Below are 16746 nucleotides of genomic sequence, written 5' to 3'. Positions count from 1 at the left end.
TTAACGTCATTAGTTATATGGTATTAGACAAAAGAATACAACCAATCGATCCCAAATTTTGCACAGTTGTTTTGGGCGCTAATATAGATTGAAAAAGCTTTGTTCTGGGATGATACGATCAAATTTAAAGTTTCTCCATACAACGTTGACCCACTCTAGTACTCACTGAACAGCTTAAAATGCTGCGTAAGCCATGATTTTCTGCTTATTTGAAATGTTTCATGAATTTGCGAATGAAATAATCAAAGATTGCCTGGGTGAACGCGACGTTTAATCAGTTTACGCTGTTAAGTGAATCCCCCTTTTGTTTTTTTTTTTGCGGCAGGTTGGCGGAAATATTTATTTTCCCATTAAATTTCATTTTCTTCGCTGAAAAAACCCATCTCCCGCGTGGCATTTCCAATGCCAACGCCATGTAGATAACATACAATCCCGAAAACAACGGGATTTCGAGGAAACTTCTGGTAAAAGATGAAATCTTGTGTGGAGTGGCAGCTGGAACTTGTGAGTTTTTGTTTATGTTCTCGACGGTGGAACGGGGGGCTCCTCAATTGGTATTGTAGAAATCAATATGTAATAGAGTGTAACTAAAAATTAAAATTATAGTTTTAAAACTTTTTCAGTTTACCGAATAATCATGAATATTTTTGTTTCGAACGAACGAAATTTGTTTCCGTGGACCTGAATTAACATTCGAAAATGCCGTCTTCGGCAAAGTTCACCAGGAAGTCCAAATCTATCTGGTAATTCAACAATTAGTTGATGATTTAGCCATTAGCTGGCGCTAATCGTCAAGCAAAGTTTCAAACTTCTCGATCTCGAAACCAAGAGCTGATAGTAAAGTGTCGTTTTCTACAAAGTTCTTTAGGAAGTCAATAAGCAAATTCACCAATTAGTGAATTAGAAATTGGTGATTTTCCAATTAGTTTGTGGATTCGTCGCTAGGTGGCGCTGGTTACCAAGTGAAGTTTCAAACTTCTCTAGCTCACGATCCAGAGCAGATAGAAAAGTGTCGTCATCGGCAAAGTTCTTAAGGAAGTCAAGAGCAATCTGGTGAGTCTTCAATTAGTTAATGATTTATCCGCTACGTGGCGCTAGCATGCAAGTTAAGTTTTATACTTCTCTATCGCAGGATCCAGAGCAGATAGAAGAGCGTCGTCTTCGACAAAGTTCTTCAAAAAGTCAAGAGCAATCTGAAGATTCAACAGTTATTTGGTGCTTTCGCCGCTAGGTGGTGTCAGTTGGCAAGTATAGTTTCAAACTACGTTATCTCGGGATCCAGAGTAGATGGATAAATGCAGAGAATGAAACAAAACTTACTTCACAAACTACTCATACACCGTGGTTATATGTTTTCTTTGCAGCAACGTTTGCGACATCTAGTGACCCAATTCTGAAGCTAAGTGTTCACCATGTGCCAAGCGTGGATCTACTGAACAACTTCTGCGAAGACAGTATACTGAAATATTGTGTAATTCTCAAGATATTCACTTTGAGCCAGTTCGCGAGAGCCGCAACCCCTTCTTGTATCGATGTGCTCCGATTGAGCTGAAATTTTCAGGGTATGGTTTTCCATATAAAAGATGATATCTGGCCGATTTTCAGATTTTTCCGTTAGGGGGAAGTGGGGTAAAATAGCCATCGAAGATTTCATGTCTAAAAATAGGTAAAATAACTAAAATCGCAATAACTTCCGCAAAAGTTAACGGATTCAGCTGAAATTTTGCATGGACACTCTACTCCCATGGCACTTCCATTTAAGCCAAGCGTTGGATATTCTTTGATATTTAATTTGAAGAAATAGGTTATTTTCATATTTTTTTCGACGATTTTCAGGGCGCCTGTTTTCGTACCAACAGAACTAGGATGAAAAACTGAGTACTACGTTTTGAAGGTTTACCCAAGAGCTTTCATTTGATATGTAACCCAGATGCGCCAACTTAAAAACTTTCGAAAAAAAATTTTTTTTTTGTCGGTGTATGCATTTTACCCCATATTTTTAGCTGTCTAAAGAAGTGTTGTCGCAAATTATGACAACGTTATTTAATTTTCAAGGGTTTTTCTTCAATATTAATTCAACAGAAAAATGATGACTAAGAAATGCAATTATTGTTTTTTTTTCATTTGGGGAAAGTAGGGTAAAACCACGGGTAAAACGGACTAACTCAACCTCTTTTCGAAATAACGTTGCTACGATGTTCTCTGATCGGACTTGAAGTTTCAGAGCTCTTTATTCTATTCAAGAATAGATGCTTTATCACATATTATTTTTTTTCTTGAGAGGATAACGGGGTAAAACAATTCTCAGAAAAAAAAATGTTGATAATAATTTAAATTTCAAAACATACAAATGCTTTGGTAAAACTTGGCGAAATTTCATGAAATTAGAAAAAAAATTCTTAATTTTTATTGCTTATTCAAATGAGCAAGTCGACAACATTTTGACGTCGAGAAATGTCACAGATTAGCATGTGGTGTGTGATTCACCGGATTATTTCTCGATTTTTCTTTTGACATGCTTCTCCGGTTCAATTTTCTCTCTTTTTTTCTCGTGAAAGTTGCAGCAGTGCACAATGGTCCACGAAAAAGATTTACGAGGAAAGATGCATTCAGCGCCTTCAAATGATTTTTTGGACAAATATGGTCTTCTACAAAGTTGTTCCCAAAAATAAGCCCCTCTTTTCAATGTACATAAAAATTAGGGTGGTCCATATTTTCAAAGAAATTGGGAACCAAACATTTTTATTTGCTAGAATAACTGTATACATACTTCGAGAAAGTTGTATATCTATCAATTTTGAGCAAGTTTCCTGAAGACGCTTTTTATGTAGCTTTGAAATTGACCAATCTAGAGATGTTTTTCTGAATAAGCTTAGGGTGTTTCAAGAAAAAATGGTTTTCTGGCGTTAACTTTTTCAGTTTCGATTTTTCATCAAAGTCGCCCAAGAAACACTTGTAGAACATTTGAAGACGCGTCGTTCATACGCTGAAATGGTCTTTATCTCTTTTAGTTCAACAGGTGTTTTTCCTAAAAAAACATATTTTTTTTGAAAAAGTGATATGTCCGATTGGTATGTGGAAAATACTTGAAAAGTGTCTATTTTTTCTAGAAAATCATCAATATATTTTGAACGGAATGACGAAGCAACATTCCCAGCGCACGAAAATGTGCGTTATTTTTGAGTTCTCAAAATGATTCTTAGACAACTTTGATGTGAAATTTGAAACAACAAAGATAAAGGTTGACGCTAGAACAAATCGTTTTATTGCTTTATCTTTTTTGTTTAAAATTTCTCGTCTAAGTCTCGTAAGAACCACTTTTACAGCTTCCAAAAAAGCAAAAAGCGCATTTTCGTTCGCTGAGAATGTTGCTAAGTCATTCCGTTCATAAGTTATTGATGATTATCTAGAAAAATGAGCACTTTTCAAGTATTTTTCACTTGAGTTACAAAAAAACACCCTTCTAATTTTTTGATATGTTTTATAACTACGTTTCTTTATTTGAATGCGGGCAAAAGATAATTTTTAAGATTGCCCCAACCCGTCTTAACACTTTTTCAAAAAACTATGCTCTACAAGTGTTTCTTGGGTGACTTTGATGAAAAATCGAAACTGAAACAGTTAACACCAGAAAATCGATTTTTCTTGAACCACCCTAAGCTTATTCAGAAAAATATCTCTAGATTGGTCAATTTTAAAGCTACATAAAAAGCGTCTTCAGGAAACTTGCTCAAAATTGATAGATCTATAACTTTCCCGAAGAACGTATATAGTTATTCTTGCAAATAAAAAAGTTTGGTTCCCAATTTCTTTGAAAATATGAGCCACCCTAATTTTTATGTACATTTAAAAGAGGGCCTTATTTTTGGGAACAACTTTGTAGAAGACCATATTTGTCCAAAAAATCATTTGAAGGCGCTGAATGCATCTTTCCTCGTAAGTCTTTTTCGTGGACCATTGTGCACTGCTACAACTTTCACGAGAAAAAAAGAGAGAAAATTGAACCGGAGATGCATATCAAAAGAAAAATCGAGAAATAATCCGGTGAATCACACACCACATGCTAATATGTGACATTTCTCGACGTCAAAATGTTGTCAGACTTGCTCATTTGAATAAGCAATAAAAATTAAGAATTTTTTTCTAATTTCATGAAATTTCGCCAAGTTTTACCAAAGCATTTGTATGTTTTGAAATTTTGATTATTTTCAACATTTTTTTTTCTGAGAATTGTTTAACCCCGTTATCCTCTCAAGAAAAAAAATAATATGTGATAAAGCATCTATTCTTGAATAGAATAAAGAGCTCTGAAACTTCAAGTCCGATCAGAGAACATCGTAGCAACGTTATTTCGAAAAGAGGTTGAGTTAGTCCGTTTTACCCTACTTTCCCCAAATGAAAAAAAAACAATAATTGCATTTCTTAGTCATCATTTTTCTGTTGAATTAATATTGAAGAAAAGCCCTTGAAAATTAAATAACGTTGTCATAATTTGCGACAACACTTCTTTAGACACCTAAAAATATGGGGTAAAATGTATACCCCGAGAAAAAAAATTTTTTTTTCGAAAGTTTTTAAGTTGGCGCATCTGAGTTACATATCAAATGAAAGCTCTTGGGTAAACCTTCAAAACGTAGTACTCAGTTTTTCATCCTAGTTCTGTTGGTACGACAACAGGCGCCCTGAAAATCGTCGAAAAAAATATGAAAATAACCTATTTCTTCAAATTAAATATCAAAGAATATCCAACGCTTGGCTTAAATGGAAGTGCCATGGGAGTAGAGTGTCCATGCCAAATTTCAGCTGAATCCGTTAACTTTTGCGGAAGTTATTGCGATTTTAGTTATTTTACCTATTTTTAGACATGAAATCTTCGAGGGCTGTTTTACCCCACTTCCCCCTAACGGAAAAATCTGAAAATCGGCCAGATATCATCTTTTATATGGAAAACCATATCCTGAAAATTTCAGCTCAATCGGAGAACATCGATTCCACTTCCCTTGGAAAGGGGGTCGCGGTTCTCGCGAACTGGCTCTTAAAAGTTCTGTCCCATAAATAGGACGCTGTGCGGTCATGAGGTAAACCTTCAGGAAGCAAGTCGTAGTAAAAACTATAACACTTTAAAAAAATAATTTTGCTCGTCGAGTGTCGTGCAGATTTGAGATCGATCAGACGTGCGTCTTGAGAGGTTAAGAGGTTAACAATGATCGTTGTTGGAGCTTTTGTAAGAAATTTCAATTGAACGTGAGCCTCTTATGCAGCTTGAAAGCTGCTTTGGATATTCCTTCCAACTTTATAGAACCTAAACAATCACGCGAGCATACTTTGACTTTTGCCATAGGGGAACTTACGTATTTTCGGCAGTTTTGTTCTCTTCGTCATGGAGGGTTTTTTGAAACCTGTTGATCTCAAAATTTGCCTCAAATCTTCCCCAATCAAGCTGAGTTATGTGCCCAAATTTCAGGCAATTTGGCCCACAAAACCCCCCCTTGACGAAGAGGACAAACCTGCCGATAATACCCTTTGTCACCCTACTTAGCCAGAAAGTATCATTTGGAACTTTATCTCAACTTTGTAGAACATTGTATATTTTGTCGTGGGAATCACAACTTTACTTTGGCAATGCAACGTAATTTGAAAAAGCTAAGGACCCCAACCTAACGAATTGCAACAAACAGTTATTCCTACACGCCGCCTTCGCCGAATGATGCCTGACAACACCGCAACTGGTCTGGGTGTCCTTGTAAGATTCAACACGACAACGCTGAACAGAGGCACCACACCGCACCAGCTACTTATACCTCGAAGCTCACTGCATATTTAGTAAATAGTTAATGCATGATTAGTTTTTCTCCTTCTCTTCTGTTTGTTTCCAACTAATCGCCCATCCAAACACATTGTCTGTCCATCCGTTGGCGACGAGCGCGACTTCGTCGTCGCTGTCTCCGTCAACGTCGAATATAGCCATATACCTGCCTGCGACTGCGACGACCACAATGCATAATTAATAGCCGTTTTGCGACCAGGTATTGCTTGCCCCAACGATGAAACAATGCATTCTTCGAGTTCCTTGTTTGGTTTCTATGATGATTGTGTGTGCAGCAGCAATCCCCAACAGTCGTTATTCTTTTTCTCCGAACGAATGATAAATGGGTTTCTGATGGATTTCCTTCGTAATCCAGCCAAAACGAAACGAGCTGCTCGCCGGCCTCCACAGGCTGGCTGTGGACGACCGGCTGATTCGATAATAACTGTTTACATTTTTCATAATCTAACCGCCGGCCGATACCGCTAGCGTACCGTTTGCTTCGAATAAGGGATGCTAAGGATTACTTAATCGGATGCTGCAGCAATCAGCCGGCGCGCAATGCAGCCTAGAACGTGACTCGTTTAGGACCGCTGCGCTGGCGCTGGTGGTGAGGCAGTGGTGATTATGTATGATGGATGCGCTGGATGCCGCCGACCGCCGGATCGGTGGATGACCGATTGGTATCGAATGTGAGATTGCAAGCTACGATGAAGCAATCTCGCGGCTCCCAATGCTAATGAATGGGATTTATCGTCTAGGCGACGCGTGTCTAGTCGTGCTAAACATTAGAGATGGTGGGGACTCCTTTGTTGGTTGGCAAAGCGGATTGTTATTCATTCGGTGTACTGTACATTTAAATCAGGTGATCGTTACTCGCATTAACAAGCGACAGATTTAAAATTGGTTCCTTATTGCTTTCCCGAATTTCAGTGATGATGCAGTTTTATCTGGCCATGTTCTATTTATAGGACGGCTTGTTTGCAGACTTTGATACTGCACCATTGTAGGACCATTTGGGTCACGTTGACAATGGAGTCCACCTTAGAGATTCCGTTTTGAGGTCACCGTGCACGATTTGTATACAGCAGGCATTTGTTGGTGAGAACCTGCGGCCACTGATTGTTCTCCTATGATACATACTAGGTTTCACTAGCATACAGCAACAATGAATCGACTAAACTACATAACTGTTTGTCTATACATAACTTACATTTCTTCAAATCGCTTAAGCAGCTCTTGCCTTCTTGATCCGTGTACCTGTATCAATGTCGATATTGGTGTCACCACCGGCGTCACCAAGAAGCAGGCAAGAACCGTTCGAAATTCTCTGCTACCGTAAAGCTGGATCTTATTGACGGACAAGACGCCATTGGACACTACTCTGCATGAAAATGCCTCGTACTGTGCTTCAATGAGGCTGATGCTTTCCTTCGGGACGCTCTTGCTTGAGAAGGTCGACAGCTTTTTCGTAATTAACGAACGCTAACGCAATGGTGTGGCACGGTAAAGCCTGGGTATGCTGCGCAATTCAGATCCCATTGTGATCCACTAGTCTCTGCCCAGCAACTCCTATCCCTACCTCCACGCGGTACCGGCCGGAAACTATGAGCAACCTTAGGGAAGATCGGGTAACCAACCCCGGTGGTTTGCTTGGGCAAACCTGAGCGTCTGTTCTCAAGGAGGAGCGGCTCACAACAGCGTCTGATCCCCATGCACAGTGCTCCACGAACCAGATTTACGAGGAAAGATGCATTCAACGCCTTCAAATGATTTTCTAGATTAATATGGTCTTCTACAAAGTTGTTCCTAGAAATAAGGCCCTCTTTTCAATATACATTAAAATTAGGGTGGTCCATATTTTCAAAGAAATTGGGAACCAAACTTTTTTATTTACAAGAATAACTGTATACATTTTTTGGAAAAGTTGTAGATCTACCAATTTTGAGCAAGTTTGCTGAAGACACTTTTTATGTAGCTTTAAAATTGACCGATCTAGAGGTATTTTTCTGAATAAGCTTAGGGTGGTTCAAGAAAAACCGGTTTTCTGGCGTTAACTTTTTCAGTTTCGATTTTTCATCAAAGACGCCCAAGAAACACATGTAGAGCATTTGAAGACGCGTCGTTTCGTGCGCTGAGATGGTCGATATCTCTTTTGGTTCAAAAGTTACAGGCGTTTTTCTTAAAAAATCATAGTTCTTTAAAAAGGTGTTATGACGGGTTGGGGCAAACATAAAAAATATCTTTTGCCCACATTCGAAAGAAGAAATATTGTTATAAAAAATATCAAAAAATTAGAGGGGTAGGGGTGTTATTTTTGTAGCTCAAGTGCAAAATACTTGAAAAGTGCCTATTTTTTTTCTAAAAAATCATCAATATCTTTTGAACGGAATGACGTAGCAAGCAACATTCTCAGCGCACGAAAATGCGGGTTTTTGGAAGCTCTAAAAGTGGTTCTTAGGCGACTTTGACGAGAAATTTGAAACAAAAAAGATAAAACCATAAAACGATTTGTTCTGGCGTCACCCTATGAAAACTATGGGAAAATGCTCCAAATTTGGTCAAAACAGTTGAAACGCTTTATCTTTTTTGTTTCAAATTCCTCATCAAAGTTGTCTAAAAACCATTTTTGGAGCTTTAAAAAACGCACATTTCCGTGCGCTGAGAATGTTGCTACGTCATTCCGTTCAAAAGATATGGATGATTTTCTAGAAAAAATAGACACTTTTCAAGTATTTTTCACTTGAGTTACAAAAATAACACCCCTCTAATTTTGTGATATGTTTTATAACAATATTTCTTCTTTCGAATGCGGGCAAAAGATATTTATTATGTTTGCCCCAACGCGTCAGAACACCTTTTTAAAGAACTATGATTTTTCAAGAAAAATGCCTGTAACTTTTGAACTAAAAGAGATAACGACCATCTCAGCGCACAAAACGACGCGTTTTTAAATGCTCTACAAGTGTTTCTTGGGCGACTTTGATGACAAATCGAAACTGAAAAAGTTAACGCCAGAAAACCGGTTTTTCTTGAACCACCCTAAGCTTATTCAGAAAAATACCTCTAGATCGGTCAATTTTAAAGCTACATAAAAAGTGTCTTCAGCAAACTTGCTCAAAATTGATAGATCTACAACTTTGCCGAAGAATGTATATAGTTATTCTCGCAAATAAAAAAGGTTGGGTCCCAATTTCTTTGAAAATATGGACCACCCTAATTTTCATGTATTTTGAAAAGAGGGCCTTATTTTAGGAACAACTTTGTAGAAGACCATATTAATCTAGAAAATAATTTGAAGGCGATGAATGCATCTTTCCTCGTAAATCTGTTTCGTGGACCATTGTGCCATGTAAGGGGCGGCTGATCTACGTCCGAGTGCCAGGGAAGGACTCTAAGCTCAACTGTGCACTATGTTCCTCCGGAAATTAGGGGGTTGGTGTCAGGCCCTACGAGCCAGCCGTAAAAAAACCATTGTAATGGAAAATCAGCGACAGAATATTTAATACGAACCGAGACCAACGGCAACGACCCCAGCGAACAAAAAGGACTTGCGATTGGAAACTTGGTACGTAGAACTGCCGATCTCTAAACTTCATTGGGAGGACCCGCCTACTCGCCGATCTACTGAAGGACCGCGGGTTCGGCATCGTAGCGCTGCAGGAGGCGTGTTGGACAGGATCCATGGTGCGAACGTTTAGAGGTAATCATACCATACCATACCATCATCACCGAATGCGACGAATTTTTTCACGCTACAAAACTCCGCTCACATGAACTTGAATCTCGGCAATTCGCAGAACCTATCTAAGCCTTCGATCACGGTATACTACCAAAACGTAAGAGGATTGAGAACGAAAACGAACGAACTCTTCGCCGCTTTGTCTGTCTGCGATTACGACGTCGTAGTGCTTACGGAAACTTGGCTTAATGAGAATGTATTGGATTCCGAGCTGACCGATGAGTATGTGATCTATCGTCGTGATCGAAATGTGCTTACCAGCGAGCGCCTTCGTGGTGGTGGTGTTTTGATTGGTATCAAAAAGAATATTACGAGTAATGTTATCGACTTCGTTGGGGCTGACCGTCTAGAGCAGGTAGCCATACGCGCAACTGTTGAAGATGTGTCTCTCGTAGTTTGTGCAATTTATCTCCCTCCCAACACTGAGCTCGAACTATATGAACAGCATGCTACGTGTATCAATGATCTGTATAGTCAGATAGGTGCTCGCGACAGGGTTGTAGTTCTGGGTGACTACAATTTGCCTTTCCTCAACTGGCACCTCGATGATGACGTCAGTAGTTTTATCCCAGTGAATGCATCCTCCGAACAGGAATTATCGTTGGTGGAAAATGTCATCGCTTCAGGATTGCAACAAGTAAACTGCCTTTCAAACGACAACGGAAGACTGCTCGACTTGGCGTTCGTGAATAATGCCACCGCTTGTGAAATAGTTGAACCTCCTATACCATTGATGAGAGTTGACCCTCATCATAAGCCTTTTGTTATGATCATTGAAGACCTACAAGCCACTTTCGACAACGATATTTCAACTGTGGTTTACGATTTCACTAATTGTGATTTTGATGAGCTGAATGTTGCAATTTCACAAGTCAACTGGCGTGAGAATTTGAATCTGAACAATTTGGACGAAGCTGTGGACAAACTCTATAGTGAATTGGATTCTATTCTTCGACAACACGTTCCTTTGAAAGTGCAATCACGAAAAAGCGGAAGTAGACAACCCTGGTGAAACGGAGAGCTGCGAAATCTTCGGAACCGGCTACGAAAGGCACGGAGACGATTTTTTCGATCGAGAAGTGACGAGAGCAAAGCTGTGGTACGCGAATTAGAATGCCAATTTAGTTCTTTGAACGTATCACGCTTTCAATCGTACATTTATCGCATCGAGGGCAACATGAAGGACAACCCGAAACAGTTCTGGAGTTATCTTCGGAATCGTACTGCTTCCAGTGGAATTCCTCAAACCGTCAACTATCTTGGAGATTCATCGACCTCGCCGTTGGAATCTGCAAGTCTTTTTGCGTCGTTCTTCCAAAGTGTGTTAAGTAATAACTCACCACCTTTGGATGAGTCGTACCTTAATAGACTGCAGAGTTTCGATCTCAACTTGCCGATAGCTGCCTTCGATCAACAAGACGTCCGCATCAAACTACGTGGTATCGACAGCTGCAAGGGTCCTGGTTCAGACGGATTACCTCCGTTGTTCATCAAAGAGTGTTCTTCTTCGTTAGCTGCTCCGGTCGCTCAGCTATTTAATCGTTCACTCCGGGAAAGCACGTTTCCGTCACGGTGGAAAGAGGCGTTGATAACACCCATCCACAAATCCGGAAATGTTCATGACGTCCGAAACTATAGAGGGATTTCGATTCTAAACTGCCTGCCGAAGGTTTTCGAGAGCATGGTGTTGGATTTTCTCTACCCAGCGGTAAAGAATATCATTGACGTGGACCAGCATGGCTTCGTCAAAAAACGATCAACGACCACAAATCTTATGACGTATGTGACCATGCTAACAAACCTCATAGAAAAACGTAAACAGATCGATGCAGTGTACATTGATTTCTCGAAAGCGTTCGACCGAGTACCACACCTACTAGCGGTTGAGAAGTTGAGACGAATGGGATTTCCTGATTGGGTGACTGGTTGGATTGCTTCTTACCTGCAGAATCGTCGTGCTTCTGTTAGATTGGGGGCTGTTAAATCCGAATCTTTTCACATCACGTCCGGTGTGCCTCAAGGCAGTCATCTCGGTCCTCTGCTCTTCATACTCTTCGTGAACGATCTTTGTGGTGAGCTGAAATCATTCAAAAGTATGTATGCGGACGATCTCAAAATCTTTCGAGTAGTGTCATCAGCACTGGATTGCTGCGCACTGCAAGCGGATGTCGAACAAGTGGTGGACTGGTGTCACAGAAATGGGATGGAGGTGAATGTGCAAAAATGCAGCGTTATCACCTTTACTCGACTTTTCTCTCCTATAGTCTTCTCGTACACGTTGCGGAACTGTGCGCTGGAAAGAGTATCGAGCGTCAAAGATCTTGGTATTACTCTGGACACTAAGCTGCGATTTACGGAGCACATATCCTTGGTAGTAGCCAAGGCATACGCAATCCTCGGTCTAGTCAAGCGAAACACTCGGGATTTCAACGATGTTTACTGCTTGAAAGCCATATACGTCAGCCTGATTCGCAGCATTTTGGAATACAGCGTAATTGTTTGGAGTCCATATCATGCTACACACATCAATCGGATTGAACGTGTCCAGAAGGCGTTTGTCAGATTTGCACTTCGAAGACTACCGTGGAGAGACAGGATGAACCTTCCGCCATACGAAAATCGATGTGCACTAATCGACCTCCCGACGTTGGCAACAAGGAGAACGTATCTACAGAGACTCTTTGTTTTCGACCTGCTAGAGAACAACATTGACTGTGCCGAGCTCCTAGCAAGACTTCGCATCAATGCTCCAGTGTGAAGAACGCGGCAAATTGTTTTCTTCAGGCGCGGGACAAATCGCACGCTATACGGCCAGCAAAACCCAATCGATGTGTGCTGTCAGTCCTTTAATGTAGTGTATCATTTGTATGATTTTAACTTGTCCAAAAATGTGTTTAAGACCAGAATTAGTAATTAAGTTTTAGTCTGTACGATTCCATAATCGAAGACTGTAAATAAATAAAATAAAATCATACCATACAGCTTTCATCGTGATGGGTGATATGCAGAGGCGCGTGATCGGTTGGTGGCCGATCAACGGAAGAATGTGCAGGTTGAGGATCAAGGGCCGATTCTTCAACATCAGCATAATAGACGTGCACAGCCCACACTCCGGAAGCACTGATGATGACAAGGACGCATTTTACGCGCAGCTCGAACGCGAGTACGATCGCTGCCCAAGCCACCACGTCAAGATCATCATAGGAGATTTGAACGCTCAGGTAGGCCAGGAGGAGGAATTCAGATCGACGATTGGTAAGTTCAGCACCCACCAGCAGACGAACGAAAACGGCCTACGACTCATTGACTTCGCCGCCTCCAAAAATATGGCCATACGTAGCACCTTTTTTCAACACAGCCTCCCTTATCGTTACACCTGGAGATCACCACAGCAGATGGAATCTCAAATCGACCACGTTCTGATTGACGGACGGCACTTCTTCGACATTATCGACGTCAGGACCTATCGTGGCGCCAACATCGACTCCGTCCACTATCTGGTTATGGTCAAACTGCGCCCAAAACTCTCCGTCATCAACAATGTACGGTACCGGCGATCGCCACGGTACAACCAAGAGCGACTAAAGCAACCGTATGTCGCCACAGCATACGCGCAGAATCTCGAAGTCGCGTTGCCAGACGAGGGCGAGCTCGAAGTGGCCCCTCTAGAGGACTGCTGGAGTGCAGTGAAAGCAGCCGAGAGCACCATCGGGTAAGTGGGACGGAATCGACGGAACGAATGGTTCGACGAAGAGTGCAGAACGGTTTTGGAGGAGAAGAACGCAGCGAGGGCGGTAATGCTGCAGCAAGAGACTCGCCAGAACGTGGAACGTTATAAACAGAAGCGGAAACAGCAGACCCGCCTCTTTCGGGAGAAAAAGCGCCTCCTGGAAGAAGCGGAATGTGAAGAAATGGAACTGCTGTGCCGTTCCCAAGAATCACGGAAGTTCTATCAGAAGCTCAACGCATCCCGCAACGGCTTCGTGCCGCGAGCCAAAATATGCAGGGTAAAGACGGAGGCCTCTTGACGGACGGACGTGAGGTGATCGAAAGGTGGAAGCAGCACTTCGATCAGCACCTGAACGGCGTGGAGAACGTAGGCACGGGAGCCCACGGCAACGGAAGAAACGACGACGCCAGTGCAGTGGAGGACGGAAATGATCCAACTCCCATGCTGAGGGAAGTTAAGGATGCCATTCATCAGCTCAAAACTAACAAAGCAGCTGGTAAGGATGGTATTACAGCTGAACACATCAAGATGGGCCCAGAAAAGTTGGCCACCTGTTTGAATCAGCTGATAATCAGGATCTGGGAAACGGAACAGCTACCGGAGGAGTGGAAGGAAGGGGTAATCTACCTCATTCACAAGAAAGGTGGCCATTTGGAATGTGAGAACTTCAGAGTGATCACTATTTTGAATGCTGCCTACAAAGTGCTATCCCAGATCATCTTCCGTCGTCTGTCACATAAAACGAATGCGTTCGTGGGAAGTTATCAAATTGAGAATCATGAACGAAAACGGCTTACCTGGGAAGCTGACTAGACTGATTAAAGCAACGATGGACGGTGTGCAAAGCTGCGTAAAGGGTTTCGGGTAAACTATCAATTTCATTGGAATGTCGCCGGGAACTGCGACAAGGTGATGGACTCTCATACCTACTCTTCAACATCGCTCTGGAAGGTGTGATGCGACGAGCCGGGCTCAACAGCCGTGGAACGATTTTCACAAAATCCGGTCAATTTTATTGCTTTGCGACATGGACATTTGGAACGGTGGCAGAGCTGTACAGTGTACACCCGCCTGAAATGCGAGGCAGCAAAGGTCGGACTGGTGGTGAATGCTCCAAAAACAAAGTACATGCTGGTAGGCGAAACCGAACACTACCAGAGGATTGAGGAATTCGTCTACCTCGGATCCTTACAGCCGGCTGACAACATCCTTACAGACGGCTGACTAGCCGTGAAATACGAATGCGCATCATCCATTAAAGTCGTGCGTTCTATGGGCTCCAGAAGAAGCTGCGGTCTATAAAGATTCACCCACGCACCAAGGGCACCATGTACAAGACGCTGATTATAAGACCGGTGGTCTGCTACGGAACCGAGACATGGACCATGCTCGAGGAGGACCTGCAAGTACTCGGAGTTTTCGAGCGACGTGTGTTAAGGACGATCTTCGGCGATGTGTAGGAGAATGGTATGTGGCGGAGAAGGATAAACTTCGAGCTAGATGAACTTTACGGCGAATCCAGCATCCAGAAGGTGGCCAAAGCCGGAAGGATACGGTGGACACTGCCTATAAAATTGAAGGAAACATGTGTAATCATCACATTTGTAATCAGAAAAACCTTAAAAAGTTGATTTTTTGATAGATTTCGTTCTGGAACACCCTAATATACGTGATAAGTTGGATATTTCAAAACGGCATCATATTCTCCAATGTTTTTTGGTTATTTGCTTCTTTGACACTAATGCTGTAGGAGTTGAGCAAAAATTACTAAAATTCGTGAAAGCCAAATGTGGCCTAAAAACTAGCTTTTCGGGTGTAATCACGCTTTGGCGCGCAAAAAGTGGCATCGCGTCAGCACTGATATGATAGCCAACACCTGTCATCACGCTTGTTTGTTATCACCCGTAGTAGGGGGTAGCCTAGGCAAACTACAAGGAAGCAAAGCTACTACGTTCAGTACCATTTCGCGCCACAACGTGATTGCCTCCGAAAAGCTAGTTTTTAGGCTACATTTGGCTTTCCCGAATTTTAATATTTTTTGCTCAACTCCTACAGCATTAGTGTCAAAGAAGCAAATAACCCAAAAACATGAGAGAATATGATGCCGTTTTAAAATATCAAACTTATTACGTATATTAGGATATTCCAGAACGAAATCTATTAAAAAATCAACTTTTTAAGGTTTTTCTGATCACAAATGTGATAATTACACATGTTTCCTTCAATTTTATTGGTACACGTTGTTTGGAGAAGTTGTAGCCAACAAGTATAGCTTTCAATTTCTTCCAATAGAATAAAGTTTTGACATGTTTTAGCGTAGTTATGATTTTTTGAAGTTCAAAAATAGTCGAAAAACACAAAATTGATTTGATGCACCTCTTAATTTCAATGGATCTGGCTGAAATTTTGACCAGTTGCTTCTTTCAGGATGCCAATCAAAATATGGGGGTGGACTTGAGAATCAGAGAACATTTTTGAAAAGCTGGACAGGCCTAGTGGACAGGGCATGTTGCAAGGATGCCGGACAACAATCCTGTGTACATCCTGTATACGTCGCGAAGTTGACGTTCGCGACTTATCCGGTTGGAACGAGAAGGCGTAGAGCGCAGAGAGCACGATGGGCGACCAGGTGGAGCGTGACTTAGCCAGCATTGGGCGTTACTGACGATGGAGAGCGGCAGCCACGAACCGTGTATTATGGAGAAACATTGTTGAACCACTTTTATCTTGATTTGATATCATACTATACTCATACTGGTAATCGACGCTTGATTGATGATTGTGTTTATGTATTCTGTCATCGTGCCATTCTTTCTTTACGAGTTCTGTTGCCAATAATTTAAATGCCAATATATAATAATACCAACCACACATAAATAACCCTCACTTAACCTCAAGAATCCAAAAGTCAACCCATCACCTGCATTTCTCACGCTTCCAATTAACCTTTTCGCGCAGAGATCCATTCTTCCGATTGCATCGATTCACCTCCGAAGATATCCATCACCTAATTTGCAAATCTGCTTCACAAAAAATAAAACTCGCAAACGATCGCTAATAGACCATCACCGCACATCACCAGCAACGGTGAGTGATTCAATCAAGATCACGATCTCCCATGCTGCCACATATCGTCGTCATTTCGAGACGCAACCATTTCGCAAGCCCCATCCATCACAGCACTGCCCCCAGTTACCTTCATGTCAATAAATCATTCGGGTTGTCTTGGTCTGGCACGAGATCATCCACCGCGCCACCCCGCAGCCAAGAAATTGATACCGTTTCCATTTAACCGCTGGCTAAATGATGCACACACAAGATCATCTTCCATCCAGCACCTAGAATCGATTTAAACATCCCCCTCTCCAATATGGTAAATGAGTGTTTCAATTTTTCGGTTCGTTGATCTTAGAGTCTCGGAGACGCAGGCAGGCGTCCCAATCGCTAGATATTTCACACACGTCTGAC

The 16746-nt window shown here is 41.7% G+C and overlaps 1 protein-coding gene across 4 annotated transcripts in view; it reads left to right on the top strand.

Moving 5' to 3' along the window:
• The window catches only part of LOC109405805 (A disintegrin and metalloproteinase with thrombospondin motifs like), a 527110-nt gene that overhangs the window by 369692 nt on the left and 140672 nt on the right, over nucleotides 1-16746 (top strand). The gene's annotated exons all lie outside the window — the stretch shown is intronic.

The sequence above is a fragment of the Aedes albopictus genome, chromosome 3, assembly GCF_035046485.1.
Source record: "Aedes albopictus strain Foshan chromosome 3, AalbF5, whole genome shotgun sequence".
NCBI lineage: Eukaryota > Metazoa > Arthropoda > Insecta > Diptera > Culicidae > Aedes > Aedes albopictus.
The sequence above is the reverse complement of the archived record's forward strand: the minus strand, read 5'-3'. Positions and strand labels throughout refer to the sequence as shown.